The sequence below is a fragment of the Marmota monax genome, unplaced genomic scaffold, assembly GCF_021218885.2.
Source record: "Marmota monax isolate L192 unplaced genomic scaffold, Marmota_monax_Labrador192_F-V1.1 WCK01_AAM20220418_F8-fsc00039, whole genome shotgun sequence".
In the NCBI taxonomy this organism is placed as follows: Eukaryota; Metazoa; Chordata; class Mammalia; order Rodentia; family Sciuridae; genus Marmota; species Marmota monax.
In genome coordinates, this window is record NW_026693602.1 from 3,223,172 (window position 1) to 3,245,293 (window position 22,122).

Sequence of the window (22,122 nt, forward strand, 5' to 3'; positions counted from 1 at the left end):
GTCAGGCCAACAAAGGAGAAAAGGGCTCTCTGGTCACAGGCAAGAAGGCATGGAAGATAATGGGCCAAAGTTCGGAGGCATGAACAACAGGAGGCCCACAGGGAGAAGGGAGCACTCCACCTTGCCTAGCACATCAAGTTGGAGAAAGGGAGTGGAGTGGTGTGGTAAATGAGAAATGGGAGTCAGTCATGCAGGCCTTGGCTGAACCTGACGGAAGTTCCTTTTCATTGTGCTCATGCATATAATGGCATGATTAGGTTTGCATTTAAATAGATTGTCTCCACCACTACACACAGGGTATGTTTAAAGGAAGTAAGGTAGGGAAATGAGCATTTATTATTGTAGAATCTCAACCAAGGAGTGGTAATAAGAGTTGAGGGTGGCTGGGCCTGGGGGTGCACGCATGTAATCCCAGTGGCTCAGGAGGCTGAGACAGGAGGATGGCGAGTTCAAAGCCAGCCTCAGCAATGGTGAGGTGCTTAGCGACTCAGTGAGATCCTGTCTCTAAATAAAATACAACATAGGGCTGGGGATGTGGCTCAGTGGTCGAGTGCCCCTGAGTTCAATCCTCGGTACCAAAAAACAAACAAACAAACAAACAAACAAGCCAAAAAGACTTTAGGGTGGAGGTGGAGCTAGTGGTGGGGCATGTGCTTGGCCTGCAGGAGACCCTGGGTTCAATCCTCAGCACCAAAAACAAAACAAAGAATTGAAAATAGAGGCCTGGCTGGGGTAATTCTTCATAAGCCAAGTGGAAGATCTTGGTGGTTGTGTGGCTATGCAGCATGAAGGAGGGGAAGAGTCTAGTGTGACTAAGATGTTATGGCTTGGAATATCAGGATAGTGGTGCCACTGATGGACATTGGAAATAAAATTGGTTTGAGGGGAAGGTGACTCACTTGCTGTTGGACATGTTAAGTCTGGGACATCAGAAGGATATCAAAGAAAAGGTTCTGGCAGACAGATGAATAAGTAAACCAGAACTCAGGAGAGGGCAGGACTGCAGATGCAATGCAATGGCCCAGAACCATGAGTTCAGAAGAGATCAAGCCAGGAGCACAGGTAAAGAGAAAATTGCAGCAAGGAGAGGAGACATCAACAGTCTTTAACCTTTCTTTAGATAATGGCCTAATGAAGGCTTCTAATTGCTTCAAGTGGTTGGTCACAGCTAAAACGATCATGCAGCAAGCAATTATAGCATTCTCATGGTCTCCGAGAGCTTTTTTCCTTGAAGGTAAGAAACATGTTTTTTTTTTTTTTTTTTGCAGAGGGGGAGAGGTACTGGGGATTGAACTCAGGAGCACTTGACCACTAAGCCATATACCCAGCCCTATTTTGTATTTTATTTAGAGACAGGGTCTCACTGAGTTGCTTAGTGCCTCACTGTTGCTGAGGCTCACTTTAAACTCGCGATCCTCCTGCCTCAGCCTCCAAGCCGCTGGGATTACAGGCATGTGCCACTGTACCTGACTTACAGGTTGTTTTCAATTTGTATATTTCTGAAACTGGGCTGCATATTCTAAAGGATCTTTGCTTTCATCCTCAGAAAAGCAACCATTAAAAAGATTGTGCTTCCTAACAGTGGTTCTTCAGGAATCTGAGACAGTTTTTATGCATGTGAAGTATATGAGGACATGTCTTAAGGATATCTGTGTGGAAGAAGGAAGATAGTTCAAATGGACAGAAGGAAGAGAAATGAAGTCACTGTGCAATCATTAGCAAGAGGCTCTGAGGCTGGGATGGAGCCTGAGAGTTGTACCAAGGTGGGAGAAGGGGAACGGAAGCCTTTAGGAACCACCCCCCACCCCTCCACTTCCACCCAAGGAACACTGGGCAAAGGCTGCCTCCAGGGAGGTGTGACCTTGGGCAAGAAGAGTTTGTCCTAGAGAAACTCTAGGACGGCTAGAGTTGTCAGCTGGGAACCAGCAAGCAGCAGTCCCTGGCAACTGGCCTAACAGATTCTTCATCTTGAAGGGGATAATGGCCACAGAATGGTGATCTACACGTGATATTTAAAGATAAAGGGAATGTGGCTTTTAAAATCTCAATATGATTTGATCTTAATTTGATCACGAAGCACGAACCTAAATTTGTCCACTCATCTCAACATGCACTTTAGGAAAAGGCTGGGTCACCTGAAAACCTACCCTGTTCGGAATAAAGTAGAGAAAGAGAATTATTCCTCAAAATAAAATCATACACAAGATCAAAAAGGCATTTATTGCAAAATTCCGAGAGACTGACTGAAAAACTCTTTGGCAAGGAAAGAGTAATAAGGGAGAGTGTTAACTTACTGAACTCCTAGAAACAAGGCAGATTTGTCAGGAAACTGGAGCTTAGATTTCAGCTCTACTCTCCTGCGAGCTTGTGGTGAGAGACCACAGCCTGGTACTATGATGGAGGCATGGAGGGCAGCCCCGCCTGGTGCTCATCTTCTGCTTCCTGAAATCATCCTGGGCTTGCAGCCAGTAGTACTAGCAAGGAGATGCCGGCATTTCCTTCAATCTATCTACACTCCAATGACAGCCCGACCCCAGTAGACCTCAGGCAGAATCAAGACCTGACTTGTGATCTTAAGGATATCAGGGAAAAGGCTTTGACATCACCATTTCTCAGGCCCCTTGGCTATTTTCTTCTTCTTCTCCTCAACTCTTCCAGCAAGACCTGCCCAGAATGGTGAGGATGGAGAGTCAAGAGGGAGCCGCCAGTTGCACCTCCTGTCTGAGATCATGCCCAGGGAGACCCAGAAGCTGGATTTCTCCATGGCTTCTCCCTAAACAGGCATTGCTTGAACAAAAAGCCACTGAGCAAGTTAGGTATGTGATGTTTCTGGTCATTATGGAAGTGAGTGAATACTTCCTAAACCATCAATGACAAAACAAAAACAAAAACAAACCCCCCAAACCCTCAATTCACTGTGCTAAAGAATGATTTTTCTTTATATTATTTTATGGAAAATATTAAAATCTATAAATGTATGAAAGAGAAAATCTGAGTATAGGTATCTTTAAATCATTATAAATATGATTCTGAAACTTGGTGATAATTTTTTGTTATGTGTGGTATTTTTCAATTTTCAGATATCTGCAATTTGTGATTTCTTTTCCCACTCTGAAGAGATACCTAAAAAGTGATCCAGTTAACTAATTCTGCAGTTCTGATTTGGGAATCTTTTGCAGTACTGAGGACTGAACTCTGGAGTGCTCTATCACTGAGCTACATCCCCAGTCCCTTTTGTTTATTTACTTTTTTTTGAGACAGTGTCTCCCTAAGGTGCCCAGGCTGCCTCAAATATGGGATCCTCCTGTCTCAGCCACCAAACTAGCTGGGAATACAGGCAGGTGTCACCATGCCTGGCTTTCTTTTTCTTAAGGAGCCTGGACACAATAAGTGCTGGAGGCCCCTCTAACTGGATCATCCCTTGCTTATGAAGTGCAAGGGCTCTTCCAAGTAGCCAAGAAGAGACAAAGAACCAGCCTCATAACTCCGTGCATGCCTGAACTTGTCTTATACTAATTCATTATCTTTTTTTAAATGACATAATCATTGCCACTGTGGGCACATTTTTATAGTGGAGATAAAATAAACATTCAACTACAAACTCAGCATACTAATTGATTATGACTATACATGCAATAAAAGTTTATGGTTAGGAGAAGACAGTACCTATAACAGAAGGGACTCAGTATATATTTGTTGTATGATTGGGAATACATGTATAAATGGGTAATAAATAATATTTAATAAATGCTGTTGCAAATAGAGAAGGTTTTTGGTTTATGTGGAAATTGAGGTTAGTTTTGAGGAGTGGATGAAACCTGAATAGAAAGGAGGTTATCGCAAGCTAATATAGACCTGCATAAATAATATTATATTATGAGAAAGCCTAAAAGATGCCACTCACTGAAGAGCATTGAAGGAAGTCAAAGGAAATACACATGAATAGCACCTTGGAGACAGATTGCCCATGACCTTCAAAGCCGAATTGAAGAATCTAATTTGATTTGCTATGCAATGTGAAACTACTTCAGATTCTTAGTGATGTTATCTCACAATTATAATTGACAGGAATTAGTTGAGAATTAAATAAATTAGTTGTGAATTAAATGAATGATTAAAGAGCAAAAAAAAATTATGTATCAGCTAGTATAAAAACTCAGGCCAGATGTGTACCTCTTAGAAAACTATGACTCTAATCTTCTCAGTGGCCTTTCTACTTGAAAGAATTACTTTGTGATTCTTGGCTACCCATGATCATTCTTTTTACAAGAAAGGAGAGATGATCAATTATTGAAGAATGAAAATTTATGGTAAAGTTACATGTTAATTATTAGTTCTGTAGGTAAAGAATTGGGTAATAATTAGTTGAAATCTAATTAGGCTTGAAATCTTTCAGCCTCCCCAACATATATGTCCAACAGAGGCTTCTATTTGGACGGTGACACTGTTATGTTTTGAATATGAGGTGTCCTCCAAAAGCTCATGTGTGAGAAAATGCAAGAAGGTCCAGAGGAAAAATATTGGGTTATGAGAGCCTTAACCCAATCAGTTAATCCCCAGGGAATTAACTGAGTAGTACTGAAGGTGGGTGGGGTGTGGCTGGAGGAGGTGGATCATGAGGGCTGTGCCTTTGGAGTATCTATTTTGTATTTGGCAAATGAAGTCTCTCTTTCTGCTTCCTGATCATCCTGGGAGCTACTTCCCTTGGCCACACTCTTCCACCATGGTGTGCTGCCTCACCTCCAGCCCTGAGGAATGGAGTCAGCTGTCTATGGACTGAGACCTCTGAAACTGGGAGCCCTCAAATAAATGTTTTCTCCTCTATTATTGTTCCGGTCAGGTCTTTTAGTCACAGCAGTGATAAAGCTCACTAAAACAGATACTATTTGTAACAGTAACTGTGTGGTTTTGAAAACATTTGTTTTATCAAGTATTTATACTATTTTTGCACTTTGGCCTGCCTCCTAAAGCTGGACATTACTCAGACCCCTATAAACCATTAATTGTACTCTCACCATAGATAAAAATTTAAAAAAATAATTGCCCTAGAAAATTTTTAACATTCTCTTTCCCACCCAAATGTCTCTTTTGGTCCTTTAACTTTACCTTCTCCATTTTAAACCATTATTCTACTAGATGAGAAACTAAATTTTGGAACTTACCCTTATACATTCATACTCTAGTACCTGGAGCCCACCGTGGATACCAACATCTGTAGATGCTCAAGTCTTTAATACAGACTGACATATCACTTACATGACCAATGCACTTCCTCCCAAACACCTACTATCATCTCTAGATCACTTATAATACAGTGTAAATGCTACATGAATAGCTATACTATTTGTTTAAAAAATAATAACAAAAAAATGTTTTTACATGTTCAGAAAAGACACAACTTTTTCAAATACTTTTCATCTATTGTTGGTTAAATCATAGATGTAGAACTCATTCATATGGAGGGAAGACTGTAAATGAACAAGATAAAAGTCAGCCAGAAGTTATTAGATGATTTGTTCCAGGTTCCCACAGTAAGGTTAGTAGAACAACCAAGGGAAGACACCGATTCTACTTTACTCACCACTAACAAATGTTCCTATTATAATCCCATTGTCTCTAAGCTTTCCCAAGTTGTCCAGAGAAACCTTACAATTTGACTTTCTACTCGCTATGTGCCACTGTAGAGAAAAAAAGGAATGAAATCCCTTTCTTCATACATATTATTTATTTCTCAAAGTAAATGTACTCATACATATTATTTATTTCTCAAAGTAAATTATTTCTCAAAGTAAATTCATATATTATGAATATATGTCATGGATCTACGGAGAAAAATAGAAGTGACTTTCTGATAGATATATTTTAGTCAGAAATTAATATTTTAGATAGTTTTGATCAAAAGATTGAGGGGGTGGTGACACATTCAGTTACTCAGGAGGCCCAGGCAGGAAGATACTAAGTTCAAGGACAGTTTCAACAACATAGCAAGACCCTGTCTCAAAGTGAAAAAAAAAAAAAAAAAAAAGAAAAAGATAAAGGGTTGGGGATATAGTCAGTGGTATTATACCCCTGAGTTCAATTCCTAGTTATCACCACCAAAAAAAAAAAAAAGTTTGTAGTTTGTACTATTCTTGATAAATTTAATTTTTTTATGGTTAAATTAAGAAGAGGGAAGTATCTAGAAGTATATAGGTAGAAAACAAAGGTGGATGTTAGTGGTTAAGTGCATTAATCATTTACATGAGGATAATAAATTACCTTGGTTTTGTTGTTAATAAATGTTTACGAGAAAACACAGATCAGCAAAACCCATTTCTGATAGAGAAAGGAACACTACAAGAAGTCTTCCCTGAGGAGTCTTCATCTTCCAGTACACCAATTCACACGTTCTTTGTAATGTCAACTCTTTAAAAATTTGAATTACTCTCTAGAAAAAAATTGCTTCTTAGAAGACATCATTTCAAAAGTTTGTGAATTAAACTGAAGTTTGCAATCAGTAAACTCCAAAAGAGAATAATGATTCTTGGCCTCAGGAACAACTAAAAGGGTCACTTAATTCTGGGAGTAACACACAACCAATGGACAGTATAAGCTTTCTGCAGTCAAGTACCCTTAGTCAAACCAATTAATGACTTAACATGAGCACCTAACAAGATACTGTGCATTACTAACTAGAAAGGATGTCTTTCCATAGGATAGAAAGGCTATGCAGGGTAATTACCTTTGGGAGGAAGAAGTGTTTTCTCAGTTTCTAGTAGAAATTTGTGAAACATAAATTGTATGGGAATAAAAAATATGCTAAGAATCTTGTTATTTCACTTTAATTCCCTTAGGCACCTATTATCATGCCGGAACGGAATGTTTATATCAAGTAAAAAACATTAGCAGGAAAGAAGATGAAAGAAATTCTTTTCTTGCTTATAGCATTTCAACATATGGGCTACCATAAGGAAGGAAGGAAGGCACAACTAGCTAGCCTGTCTGAGCTGCCACTTGCCTTTTTTATTTATTTATTTTTAAATGAAAAAGTTCTTGTGTAGTTTAGATCCCCTTTGGACACTGAGCAACATGTTCCCATGCAAAGCAGAAGATTACTATTGACTTCTTTTACCCTTAAAAAAACGTTTCTCTTCCTTCTTTTTACTCGAGGCAATTAAACATGAGAATTCTATTAGCATTCTCTAGAGGAACAGAATTGTCAGGATATATGTAGGATATATATATATATATATATATATATATATATATATATATATATATAAAATTATACAAGGGAATTTATTAGATTGGTCATTGGCTTATGTGACCAGAGGCTGGATAGTCCCACAGTGGCCATCTGCAGCCAAGAGAGCCAGAGAAATCAGTAGCTGTTCAGTATAAAACGTTGGAAGCCTCAGAACAAGAGAGACCAATGCTGTGGCCTCAGTCTGAAACTGAAGGTGTGGAAACCCCTGAAGAGTCACTGGTATGATTCCACGTGGAAAGGCTGAAGATAGAGTCTGATGTCCACAGGTAAGGGCAACAGCAATAGATTCTCCTGCTCAATAAGACTGGAGCTTGCCAGCACTGGTAGGCTTCTCCTCCTTCTGCTCCATCCAAGCCTCCAGTCTATAGGATGATGCCACCCACCTGCTCATCATCTCTGGAAATATCCTCACAGGCACACACAGGAATATGGTTTACTATTTCTTAGGTTCTCTTAATATAGTGAAGTTGAGAACCAAAGTTAATCATAGGTATACCTTTGTCAAATGGACATCCAACTATATCTCTATAAACCATGCTTAATCTTTAAATAAACACAGGAACAAGGTCATAACTCCACCTAACTCGATGTCATTATTCTGTGTAATGACATCTGTATCTACCACTGAAAATACACTAATTCCTTTCCCAGTATGGGAAGCAAAGTTTTTGAGTGATGCTTTCTCTTGTCTTGACAGTCCACAACTTAAATCTACAATAAATACTTAAAAACACTTAGGAATTGATATTAAATCTATTAATATTATGTTACCTAACAAAGGAATAAGAGCAAGAAAACAAAGATATCCACTTAAACGTTTCTGTGCACAAACATATTCTTAATAAAATAGGAAAGAAACACTCATGACAACTACAGTCCTTGGTTCAGTCACTGGCCACATGGCCACAGCGGTTTTGCAGCTACCTTCTTCTACAACACTTTCTCTTCACTAGAAGAGTGACCCACACCTTCATTCCTGAAAGGTCTAGTCTGTGTGTCATCCTGACTGGATTGGGTTGTTGTACTTTCCCATTGACCTTGATGACAGGACTGGTACTATTAAAAGATGGATTTCCTGCACCCAGGCATACTCTTTCTTACCTCCATTGTGGAGTGATAGTCTAATTTCCCCTTGGTAATCTGGATCAATCACCTTAACTTTCTCCCTTATTAGCCTGTTGACTCAGAGGCCTGAGGAGCTCAAAGTGGCCAGGGAAAGTCATTTCTTCCAGTTCAATGGAAACATTGTTGCACCTCCTGGCAGAAGTATTCTTCTTCTGTAACTAAGACTTGTAGTTCAGCAGAACAGAAGTTTGTGAGACAAGAAGAAAAAATAAAATAAAACAAAAACAAAAATAAAAATAAAAAAGGAATTGTGCTAGTGGGTCACTAGGGGTACTGGTGAGTCAACTATACCATTCCCCTTTGCACCCCTTAATTCTTGGACCTGCAAATCCTAGCCATAGAAGAAAGAGAACCATACACTGAATGCTAACTCAGAGCACATGTAGTCTTCTGGAGAGCTTTGCCCCAGCCCTGCAAGGTACTGCCACCTCACTGGCACTTAAACTGCATTTTCAAAAGGCTATTCCACATTCTATCACATCAGCTGCTTTAGGATGGGAGGGAACAGGTAAGACCAGTGAATCCCATGTGCATGAGCCCATGGCTGTAATTCTTTGGCTGTCAAGAGACTTCCTTGGCCAGAAGCAATGCTGTGTGGAATAAGATGATGATGGATTAGGTATGCTGTAAAACCAACATGAGTGGTTTGGAAGCATTACACGCAGGGGAAACAAATCTATTCCAGTAAGAACAGAGTCCTATCCCTTCCATGATGGAGGTGGTCCATTGTAATCAACAGCAACCTGATTGCTGGCTGATCACCTTGGCAGCTTAGTGCTGGTCTCTGCTGCTGGCCAACTGGGCACTCAGCAGTGGCCATAACCATGTCACTGGATGTAAGTAGAAGTCCATGCTGCTGAACCCATGTATAGCCTCCATCCATACCATAGTGGCCACTGTGTTCATTAGCCCATTGGTCAATAATGGGTAGGTGTAGTGTGGCTGTGGAAAGACTTTGACTGCTATTCACAGACATGGCTGTCTTATCCACTTAGTTATTAGGGGGTTCTTCTCTATTGAAATCATTTTTTTTTTCTGGGAATTTAGATGGCTCACAAATGTCTTCACATACTTCACGTACTGGAGAGGTCCAGCCACATACTTCTTCCCCAAATTTCTTGGTCACTAATTTTCTAATAATGTTCCTTCAAATCCCTGAATATCCAGCCAAACACCTGGCTAGTCTAGGCATCAATATATAGTAGCACATTTGATCATTCTTCCTTCCAAATGAAATGAACAACCAAGTTCATTGCCTGAAGTTCCGCACACTATGAAGATTTTCCTTCACCACTGTCCTCCAGAGATGTCCCAGAAAAGGTCTGTAGTGCTGCAGCTGTCCACTTTCGGATAGTAGTACATATGAAGCAGAAACATCCTTAAACCAGACCCTGGTCTTCTCTTCCTCTATGAACCACTCATATGGTATACCCCATGAGGTCGTAGGTTCAGGAAGGGGGACAGAGGTATTGTAGCAGGGGTAAGAACCATGGACAATTAGGTCACTATTTCATGCAAATTACTTACGCCTTCAGTATCTGACCACAGCCCAACCACATATGTACCATTTCCATTTGAAGATGGATTGCTGCTGCACACATCCACTTCTATGGCTTGGTGGGAACTTGCTCTCATGGCAAGTTCCGTCATGAAAAGAAAAGCAATGATAAAATTCTTCAAGGCTGCTGGTGCTCCCCTCACAAATCCGTTTGTTAAAGTATTGGTGGAGAACACATCTTCTGAATCCAACCAGTATGAAAGAGAAGGTTGTACGTGGAAAATCCAGTATCTCTCTGAGCTGTTGAATCCTGTCATTAAAGGTAAACCGAGGGCTATCAGGGGTATATCTCCAGCTCATTCAGTGTGACATCTTTTCATCCATGTTTCAGACAGCCAACAAACCAAATAAACTATTAGAACCTTTTTGTTTAAACCCCATGAGCTGCAATATCAAATTAAAAATCATTGCTCATTGGGCTTATATCAATAAATTCAGCATGGTATAATTTTTCTGTTCCTTCTATGATACTCCCATACTGTTAAATCCATTCACATGCATGTCCCTCCAGACTTTTGCTGGTATGGACTGGAAAAATCAAGAAGTTTCTTTGGGGCATAGTTACCTCCTTGTGGAAAACATTTTGTGCCCCACCTCCAGGGGTCTGCGTAGACTTGTATCTAGTTATAGGTCTAAAGGAAAACGTTGAGTAGTGAGGGCAGGTCCTGAGGAGTATAATCATTTTTTTGCTTGGCAACTCCTTCATGGAAGGTCCTTACTGCTTCCATAGGCAATGCAGGTTTGGCTCCCTGAGAGAGGTGGAGAGGCCACTCTCACAGACAGTGGGGTTGGGAATGCCACTGTCACTAAGGGTGGTAAGGACACTTCCTCTGGCCAAATAAACCCATCAGAAGGTAGGATTTCAATGTCCCCAGCCTCTTCAAGGTCCTCCCAAACATCTCCATCTGAATTGACAGGATCTCATTCTTTTCCAGCTTTTAACTGGGGACATCCTTTGAGACTGAGAGTTAAACTCATTGTCATTTAGCCAATTGCAGGATTTGAGCTGGTGTCTGGTTTTCTGCAACTTCAGCCCTGTGGCTACCGGGGAGAACAGTCCCCTGCAGGGCACTTTGAGAAGCCTTTAGGTGGTTTATGGGCACCTGAAGGTGGGAAACTGAATCTCTGAGCTTCTTCTTTTGCTTTCTTATCTGTCCAGTGACACCAGGAGTAACCATCCAACATCATTCCATTTCTAGTTTTCTGGAAATATTCGAAAGTATCATGTATAGAGCCTCTCATGAGTGGTGAATTAGGAGTACTAAATGCATTCATTTTGCATATTGCTTCTAATAGTTCATGCCATGCATTGTCAGCACCTTCTATACCCTCAGAAAGAGATTGTTTAGCAGCTTTAGATCAAACCAACTTAGAGAGCCAACTCCAGACACCACAAAACCAATTAAGGAAGGAAACTCATCCTTACAATTTGGTTTCTCTAGAACCACTCCTGGTACCAGAATCTGTAGTAGTCAGGGTTATCTATCTATCTATCTATCTATCTATCCATCCATCCATCTATCTATTCATTTATTAAGCTTTACTTACAATATCAGAGACTGGATAGTCCCACAATGGCTGTCTGCAGGCTAGAGAGCCACAGAAACCAGTAGCTGCTCAGTTGAAGAAGCTGGACCCTTAGGTCAAGAGGGTATGGTGATATAGCCCCAGTCTGAGGCTGAAGGCCTGAGAGCCCCTGGAGAATCAAGGCTGACCATATTTAAGGACTGAAGAAGATGGAGTCTAATGATGGAAGGCAATGGAAGCAGTGATAGATGCACCTACTCAGGAAGAATCGAACCTGCATGCAAAGAAGGGCTTACTCCTCCCACTCTTACTTTTCTGCCGTCCAGGTTTCAGCCTATCCTACAGTGCTGCCCACATGTGAATCACCTCGGGAAGCACCCTCACAGACACCCAGAGGCATGCTTCTCCCAGGCACCTCTCAACACAATCAAGCTGAAAGTCAAGAGTAACCATTAACTCAGCAGAGAAGAGATAGGAATTCTGTTTCACAATGCATCGAATAAAAAAAATCAGAGCAGGAATCAAAAGATGTTCTGGGGGAGAAGGGACAATCTATATAGTGGAAGACAGGCATTCTCTCAGAGTCAGCTTAAAATAAAGCAGATCCACTAGTAAGTCACTACAGGAGGAATGCAGGTGTGTATTGGCTCAACTAAATATCATAGATTTTGGCTGGGGAGAATACAAAGATAGGGTAAGTGGCCACAGAACAGGAGGGGAGAACAAATGGTTTTAACAAGGAAGAGCTGGCATAAAGCATGCTCATTGCAATAGAAATATCCCCCAAATTGACAGCAAATATTCATTGAAACACTGCTTAACAGCTATCCCTGGGGTGATAAAAGAGGTGAATGACTGAACCTAAATGGCATGTGGTCTTTGGCATTGCAAATATCCAAAGAAGACACTCCAAGCCTAGATAGAGTACAGCAAGCAAGGGTCAAATGTGCCAGGGAGGGTGTGATGGGAAGCTGGTGGAGAGCGAGTCTGCAGGGAGACAAAGGACATATCCAAGTACTCGAGGCCAACACAGCTCAGAGTTAAAAACAGCACTCAGGTTCTGGGCTTTTAACACACACAGGATGGCAACCCATAGAGACAGTTTCTGATCAAATGTTATGGAACTTTATAGTCAAGACATAAAGCCATCTCCATGGAGGAAGCTTTACAACAAGACTTTCTATCAAGTGTTTGACAGAAATGAAACCATCTGATATTAAAAAAAAAAAAAGGAAAACCAATACTCATTCAGTAGAATGAAGCCCATAAAACACAGGGGATGGCTCACTTCTGGACATGGTATTGGTGGCACTTGCCTCCCTGTCTCTAACGCACACAGGCGCATGTTCCCTCCAGCTATCATAAAACATTGCTATCAAGCCAGAAAATCAACACATTGGCTTTCAAAGCACATGGACTCAGTAGTTTCCCTAACAGAATCCTACGGCTTTATGAAGCCACGTAGTGACAGAATGGCAGTGGGGAAAGAAAATAAAAGCCAAAGAAAAACAGATAAACAGCTGTTTCCCCTTGCACAAAGGCATCATTGCAAATATATTGCAGTAGAGGTTCCTCGCAGAGTGAAAATTCTTTTATTTTCCAAGTACCAAATGACAACATGAATAGTTTTGTTCTGTTTTGGTTGCTATTTTTCCAAACTTTATTACCAGGAAAATCTTTCCCTGTGTGCATGTTGCCCATATTATCCTCCCTTCCAGGGAGACGAGTTATAGCTCAACCCCATTTCTAATTTTTACTGTTCATTTAATTTTCTTCAACACTTTAAAACATCATGTGGCTGCTTCGGCTTGTCAAAACTGAGCCATCAATTTGTGGAAGAACTCATCAAACTGATACCACCAGGGCTTCACATAATATATTTCCCAGGAAAAGGCAAAACCAACTTTGCCAAGACAATGTGTACGCACATTGACCATAAACTGCACCATGTCTGCTTTTTAATATTCTGTTACTTTAACATAGCAGAAATATTCGTATCTCATTTAAAGTGCAATTATGAATAAATTGTGACAGTATCCAAAATAAAATGTGTTTCTGATTAAACAGCAACAAAGAAGAAACACATATTTGAGAAGACAAGAGTTTTATGAGAAGAAAAGACTTTAGTCGCCTGAAGAGAGAAAAACAATTCTACATCTTGATCAAGCACACCAAGCTCCATGCACATGCCTATCCGTTTTACTAAAATATTCACACACACTTAACTGTAAAACTTTTACATATGTCTTTATAAAATCCAGAAAACAAGTTTCTTAGTAGTCACACAAAATCAATTAAATTTTTTCTAACAACTCGGATTCCATCAAAGTATATCATAGCAGATATAATTTAAAACAACAGAGTTTGGGAATTTTCATTTTTTAATAAATTTGGACAATGAAATTCAAAGATAACTATTCCAATTACTTTGGTATCAAGTAGACTAGGATCGAACTTTGTTTCACAGAAAACCCGGGCGGCTCCTATTTACTGGACCAAGATATAGTCTATGAGATCTGTCTGAGAATACAGCAAATCCCTATCATTGTCACAATGGGGATGAACTTAAAGAGATTTGAAAGCTGTCAGCAAAGAAATCAATGATTCTCTCAAAAAGTATTATAACCAACGGCTACGAAATCTGTGCCATATATTTGTTTATATTATTTAGATCAACAAAATACACACCTTTCTTTATCCCTTTGTGCACCAGATCATTTTTTTTTTCATAAACTTTCATAAGGTCTCTAGTTAAATGGTAGCTCTGGGTGATCAAAGATGTGATTTTTCTTGATTAACTTTGTATCCTCTGCTGTTCCCTTAAGTACCTTGCTATGGGAATTATGGTCACTTGACTCAATTACTTCTGAAAAGGATTTAAAGTAGAAAAACTATAATTGCGCTCCAATTTCCAAAAGAAATCTGAGCATGACTTTTAATTAACCAAGTTTTAAAAGTGTGTTCACAAGACAGAGAGGAGATAAACTACAAAGCAGCAATCAAAGCTTGTAATAAAATAGGGCAGACCAACAAACACAGCGCTAATCACAGAAATATGTAGAGCATAACAAAACCCAATTTATGCGATTCTTGACCATCTGGATCTCCTATTTTATGGGACCAGCTTGTGTAAAACTTGTCCTGGAATCCTCTGAGGTAGTACTTTTTATAGCAGTATGTGGGACCAACTCTGTTTGGCTGTAGAGCAATCTGGCTGGTTTCCATAATGCCCAGAGATAAAATCAGTCCCTCTGATGAGTGTGGTATAGGGACAAAGTTCTGGGGTTTGACCCAAAACAGGCTTGTCTTCCAGCTCTGCTAACTACTTATGGTAAGCAGAACTCTGCTTCTCCCCAAAGCATCTCCTCCCCTAGGTGTGCAAGTGGTGAGCTCTCACACCTGTGATTCTGTTACAGAGTGCAATTGGCCTTAAGTAGGGAGGTTGTTGAGGAAAGGGAAACCTAATCTAATCTCATGAGTTCCTAAAAGTACAGTACTTCCTCTGGCTGGTGGGAGAAGTGGAAGACAGACTCAAATCATAAGAAAAATAAGACTTGCCATTGATGCTTTGGAGACACAGGGAACCATGTGAAACACAATATGGACAGCTTCTAGGAGTGATGAGAATTTCTTGTTGCTAGATACTCATCGAGGAAACAGACTTCACCCTACAGCTACTAGGAACTGACTTTTCCAACAACTTGAATGAGCCTGGAAGTGAATTCTATTTATTCTCCACATAAGTGTTCAGCTGACACCTTGATTTCCATCTTGTGAGACCCTAAACAGAATATCTAGTTAAACCTGCCTGGACTTCTGAAGTACAAAAGTGCAATAAAATTAATGGTGTTAATTTCAAGCCTCTAAGTTGGTGATAATTTCTTACACAGCAATAGAAAATAATGTAGGGCAATTTATTTAACTTGCAGAACTACTCAAAGACAGAAATAATAATACAAATAATAAATGATTGTAACAAGGAGTAATGAGATTAGGTATGTAATGTGCCTGGCACAGCTTTTAGCATATGGTAAGAATCTAACCCATTGTCTGATTGTCCTATATGTAGAACACCTGTACAAGCCTATAAAATTTTATAGGACACCTATAAAATTGCTGAAGTTTCTATAGACATTGTATATATAGGACACTCAGATATAATGGACTAAGATGGGATTACTGTACCTTTAAATATCTGATTTTATGACATTTCACGAGAGTTTCTGACACTGTAAAAGTCTTTCTGAAACTTTTTGAAAAATTATTAGTGTATTAATTATTCCTAGGTTTCCCTATACTCTTAAGTTGATTTATAGGTTTGGGTGAATTAAAATAAAATTTCACATAAGATTTTTCCAAAATGATAAAATGACTCAACAAAGCTCAACTAAAAATCAGCCATGATTTGTATTTCCATTGTGCTATGTTTTAGTTGAACATTAAAAAACAAACAAACAAAAAAATCCCAGATAGATCCCCTTAAAAAGCCCTGGGATACTAGTAAGTCAACCAAAGTCCTAAGTGCTCCAGGTTGAGGTTCGCTATTATAATAAAGATTGACTGAAGAGTTTTCTGAAATCTCTACCGGTCTGAGATGGACCTCAGTGAAACTCTGTACATTTCAGGAGCCAGAAAAGAAAGATGAAATGTCTTAAGAATATTCAATTTGCTTGCATTGTTTAGCTGGTTGAAATAATTCCTACTTATGAAAAAGTACAAATATGGGTTGGGATCAAAAGGCAGTTCATTATCAATGTTGTAATATTAAGAACAAGACAAGAACCTGGAACGTCTGTCTTTTGAGGGAATGAGTTATGTCCTGAAATCTCTGATCCGCTGTCAGGATGAATCAAGTTTTATATGTATGAGATAAATGAGCAAAAGGAAGGAAAGGGGGATGCGTTACAGAACAGGAGATGGCATGCATTGTGAAATGGTAATAAACACAATGAATCTCACATGTGTTAAAAGAGGCAGATGGGAAGCTCTGAGGACAGCAGACATGAGGTTATAATTGTTCAGGGGATGAAAAGAAGCCATTAGAAAGGCTGTAGGAAGCAGAAGGATTTGGCCAAACCAGGAAATCAAGTGGGGAGGTTGGATACTGAAGGCACAATTGAGCTGTTTGATGTAGGTGATCAGGATTCTCATAGCAATGTGCTGGGAAACTGCACAATAATACAGAGTAGATCAGGAAAAATCATATCCTTGATCATATAGTTACACTCAAGGAGAGATCATGTGGATCCTGGTTTCCCTGTAGGAGGTTTACAAAGCAGAAAGTTTCATCTGTTGCATGCAATGAAAAAGCAGGTCACTGTGTGCTTTTCCTTTTTCAAAGGCAGAACTATGGGTCCTAATTGAGAAAAGAGGGCCTCTCTTGTATTTTTATTTGGATGAAGCATACATAAAGGAAAGAGGGGAATTTTCCTGCAGTCTACTACAAGTTAATTTAAACATCAGTCCCCCATTGCAATGCTCTCACTGCTGTGCTGGGAAATGATACAACAGGAATAAAGTCCGCGTCAGGCCTGCTCTCCTAGAGCTCACTGTCTGGTTGGAAGACAGACAAGGCCTCAGCAGCTGCACCACAGTGGGGAGCATCTGAGGAGGGTGCTGTGACAACCCACAAGAGCAGACTTTCTGGAGAAAGTGACACTAGAGCTGAGCAAACTTTTAGGACAAGAAGACACTCATTGATAAGGGGTCAGGGAGGGTTCCCAGCTCAGCAGGCAGCGTGTCTAAAGGGCCTGAAAGACTATGATTGACACACATAATTGGCTATAAACTGGCTTATTTCTTCATTATCACGGCTCTTCTACATTTAAAGTCTACAGTTCAATCTCACTACAGTGATTTTTTTTCAATATAGAATTTTTGCTCTTTCCAAAATGTTTGAAATCCCCTGTTTTAAGCAAAATGGACATGTTTATGTTTTCTGTCTTATACACACTCAAGAGATTGTGGCCTATAAATTATAAAGTCATCGAAACTATAAAACAGCAAAGATAGATCAATGAAACAGAAAATTTTCTGCGGTGAGGTTCTTAAAAAGAAAGATTTTGTCAGAGGCGCAGTAGTGAGGTGAACACCGGTAATCCTAGTAGTTTGGGAGGTTGACACAGAAGGATCTCAAGTTCAAAGTTAGCCCTGAGCGACTTAGCGAGACCCTATCTCAAACAAACAAACAAAACAAAACTAGGCTGTGGATGTGGCTCTGTGGTTAAGCGCCCCTAAGTTCAATCCTGGGTACAACAACAACAAAAATAAATAAGAGGGTTGGGATTGTGGCTCAGTGGCAGAGCGCTTGCTTCCCACACATGAGGCACTGGGTTTAATCCTCAGCACCACATAAAAATAAATAAGTAAAATAAAGGTATTGTGTCCATCTACAACTAAAAAATATTAGAAAAAAAATAAATAAGTAGATAAATAAATAAGATTATCTAATTAGAAATAACATCAAAACTATTCAATTAACAGGAAAAAAAAAAAAACTAAACCATTCCCCGTCCTCAACTCTAGGATCTCTAATCTTTGGTTATGCATGGAGATAAGAGAAAAAACCGAACTAAAATATTTATCTTCTTGTCATGGATGTATAAAAGTAAGAGTTGAGACAGCAGAATTTACCTCTTATTACTAAACACTGAAGACAGTGTACCTATCAAGTTAAGACTTCAGTGCTCTCAAACTACTAGATTTTCTCACAGGCACACACAGAACCTTCCCTCATGACACACCAGTGAGCAGTGGTTGCCGAATCTTTTAATCACAAACCATTAGCATGAACTGTAAGAGGACTTAAAGTTTATCTTGTTTCATGCTATTATTTGCTAGTAGGGATTACTGAAATTTAAAAAAATGTTGGCATCATGAATAGAAAAATAAATTATTTACATTCTTACCACATGGGAAATTAATCCTCGCCACATATACAATGTGGGTTAATAAGTGAAATGGCTACAATCCCTCCCATCTCTTGTGTCCTTTGGTACTCTGACTTTGCCCCTTTATCTGCTTCTCCTTCTTTTATATCTTCGAGGCCCTGCCCCTAGAACTAGCTCTGATCAGGAGGATATGGTGAAAGGAGTGTGTGATCTCCAAGGCTGGGATCTCAGAGACCTTGCCATTCTGTTTGCTCCATTTTTGAAAGTTTCTCGTGGCAGTGAGAAAATCCAGCTGGACTACTGAATGAAGGACCTAACTGCATGACTCATAACTCAGGCCACCACCAGACCCAAGGCCCCAGGCAGGGCAGTGAACAGATTTCCAATGAACCCCCAAATCAGTCAAGCAACAAAATCATGAGAAATAATAAATGTTGTGATTTTCAATTGCTAAATGTTGAATTTTTAAAAAATCTTTTTTTCTTTTTCACAAAGCAACAGATAACCAATTCATTATATACGTTCAATCTAAAGATTCTGAAAATATGAGTTCATAATCTCTCCTCAAAAAAATATCCCTATGATATAAAGTATCTTTTACAGCATTTTTTAGTACTTTCACAACACCTCATTCTGCTGACGGGGATGACTTTCTGAGTCAGATATCATTATCCAGAGTTCCAGAGGAGGAAACAAAAGCTGATTACTTTACCTAGCTAGTAAGTACATCCTTGAACCTGGGAGCCTCGGCACTAGAGTAGGAGCTTCTGTAGTGAAGTCTATACTACTCAACTTTGGTTCTTTAGTACATGTATGATGACTAGATATAGAAGGTTATTTTTAAAATTATTTTTAGTTGTAGGTAGGCACAATATCTTCATTTTATTTATTTTATTTATTTTTTATGTGGTGCTGAGGATTGAACCCAATGCCTCAGGCATGCAAGGTAAGCGTTCAACCACTGAGCTACAATCTCAGCCCTAAAAGGTTATTTTTTAAAGAAATTATAATTGAATGGGAAGGATGTATGTATGCATAGATGGATGAATAAATGGACGGATGGAGAGACAGACAAATGAATGAATAAATCTACTTCTTCATCTGATATTTTAAATATTTAAGACAACTGTGATACACACACAACCCACCCCTATACCGAGGCCCTTCATGACCTTGTTTCAGTTATTTTCACTTGAATTAGTTCTTAGATATGTTATATTCCCATTTATCTTTAAAAAAAATTAAGAAAAATGTGATTTGTCAATGTCTCCAACACTCAGGTACTTAAGTGCCTGGCATAATATTGAGTCCAAAACTACTTTCAATAACCTGAACTTTTGCATCCATATGAAAGTAATATTTTGCAGTGATCATCAGTTTATCTGGACTAAGGAATCATCTTAAAAGAAACAAAATAATTTTCTGGTTATATTGGGGGAAAATACAACATATTTCTGGAAATATGTTGGTTAAATTTGCAATCAATAAATTCTACTAGGAAAGCATATTTAATCTCTAGTGATCTACTTGAGTTAAAAGAACAAATGACTCATTAATTAATGGCTAGTTTGAGAGGTTTCTTCAAATCGTACCCTTGATTTTTATCAACTTGGGCTGAATTACAGAACCAAAACTTTTTATTTAAATTCTAAACCATATCCTTTGGTCAATTTTAGAAGAACAGAACATTCTTCAATCCCATAAAGCATAAGTATTCTAATTCCTTGATCCAAGTGGAGTTTGCTACAGTTCTTATGGGCTATTTTATGATAATCTCATAAACCAGAAATATTACTTTTTCTCTCTGTGATAAGTAAACATTATTTTGCATTAATTTCCATAGGATTATAAAATCAGGAATTTCCTGCAATATTATGTTCAATTCTAAAAAACATTTTTAAAAATCCTCATTAATTTTACTGAATCTACTTTTATATCTATTTGCTAGAATTCCTGGGCTCACAAGAAGTGAGTCATGATTTATAAAATCTAATTCTGGACAAAAATTCTTGTTTTAATAGTTATGTAATTTAACAATAATATTTTAATAATGCATATCCATGTTGAGTCAAATAAACAAACAAACAAAAAAACCACTCAAATTCAGTTTGTCCTACTGTATGTACACTCACAACAGATCACTTCTAGAACCCAAAAGTGCATGGGTATTTCTCCCCAATAGCAGGAAACCAATCAAGTCTTCAATGGATACCTGCTGAACATTGGCTAATTTGATTCCAATCTGCTCTATTTACCTAGAGATTGTGTCAGATCCCACAAGGTGATGGCTCAGTCCTACAAGACTGTCTCATTTCTGACACCTGTCACAATCTGGACCTCCAGAACCTCTGATCGACTAGCTCCTAGTTTGGGTTTCCATGCACCCCTCCTTAGGCTCCACCGATTTGCTAGAGCAGCTCACAGAATTTAGGAAACACATTTACCAGTTTTGATATTTTAAATGATGCAAATGAACATCCAGGTGATGAGACACAAAAGGCAAAGTCTGGAAGGCTTCTGGGCATACATGCGTGGAGGTGGATTTCGACCTCCCAGCATGAAGCTGAGGGCCCAATCACCTATCTGTGAGCCTCCACATGTTCGGCTTTTGGAATCCCTATCCTTCTGCATGTTTTCACGAAGATGTCATTGCACAGGCACAAATGGAGCATAGACAACCGTGTGGAAATGTGACTGAACCACATAGGCATAATCTGCTGCCAACAGACCGAGTAGGGAAACCCAGGAAGGCCTGTTCATTCAGTTTCTTCTCATCTCTCTGGGAAGCAGTCCTTCCTTGCAGGTATGGGGCAGAACCCCTTAGAAATAGGGTCTAATGATTTACTATCAGATAAGGTACATCACAAAGTATCTTTGTGTCCATTTCCAAGACAAAAAGGTAAAAGAAGATAAGTATATTTTTCGTTTCTATGGCCTGCACTGGGGAAGAGAAATTGTGGTTTAAGTGGCTTTTCTTGGGGAGAAAAAGAAACTAGTGAAATAAGGGCAGGAGAAAGTCATAGAGAGACTTTACTTGGAGCCTAAGGCACTGCAGCCCAAGGCACTGCAACACTGCAACCAGGGAGTGTCTTTAGCCTTCATCCCTGGAACTCTAACAAAAGATGTCGCATTGATCTACTCACACATAAAATTACTAGGACTGGCTGTGTGGGTTACAAGCCAGGCACCATGGAGAAAAACAACACAATAACAAATATACATAAATATATAATACCACTCATGTTCACTCATGATTGTTTAAATTACTAACATGCTGAAGATTAATCTGGATCTCTAGATCCCACATCTCAGTCCAGCATCTGTTCTTTTGAAATAGACCATTGAAGGGGATGCCAAATCAGGTTACAGCTGGTTTTTGTTTTGCATTTATATATATATACATATATATATATATATATATATATATATATATATATATATATATATTTTTTTTTTTAAGAGATTAGGAAAAAGCATTACAAATAATATGTGACAAAGACCCTATCTGGTCTACAAAGACTACTGTCTGGCTCTTTATTAAAAAAAAAAGTTTGCTAATTCTAGCTTTTGGGATATTTTTCTTTGAATTTCCCATTGCAATCTCAAAGTTGAGAAACCTAAAATTAAAATTTTTCCTCCAGGCAACGCCCTGTTCTTCCAACTCTCCAGTTCTACCAAATCCAGCACCAGGCAACCACTATCCCATATTCAGAAGCAGCCTTGTCCAGATGCCCTCTGTGATTGCCGACAACCCTCTCTGGTTTCCTTTGTCACCA

At 39.1% G+C, this 22,122-nt stretch overlaps 1 protein-coding gene across 3 annotated transcripts in view; it reads right to left on the reverse strand.

Moving 5' to 3' along the window:
- The window catches only part of Il15 (interleukin 15), a 71,045-nt gene that overhangs the window by 14,997 nt on the left and 33,926 nt on the right, over positions 1–22,122 (reverse strand). The window lies entirely within an intron of this gene.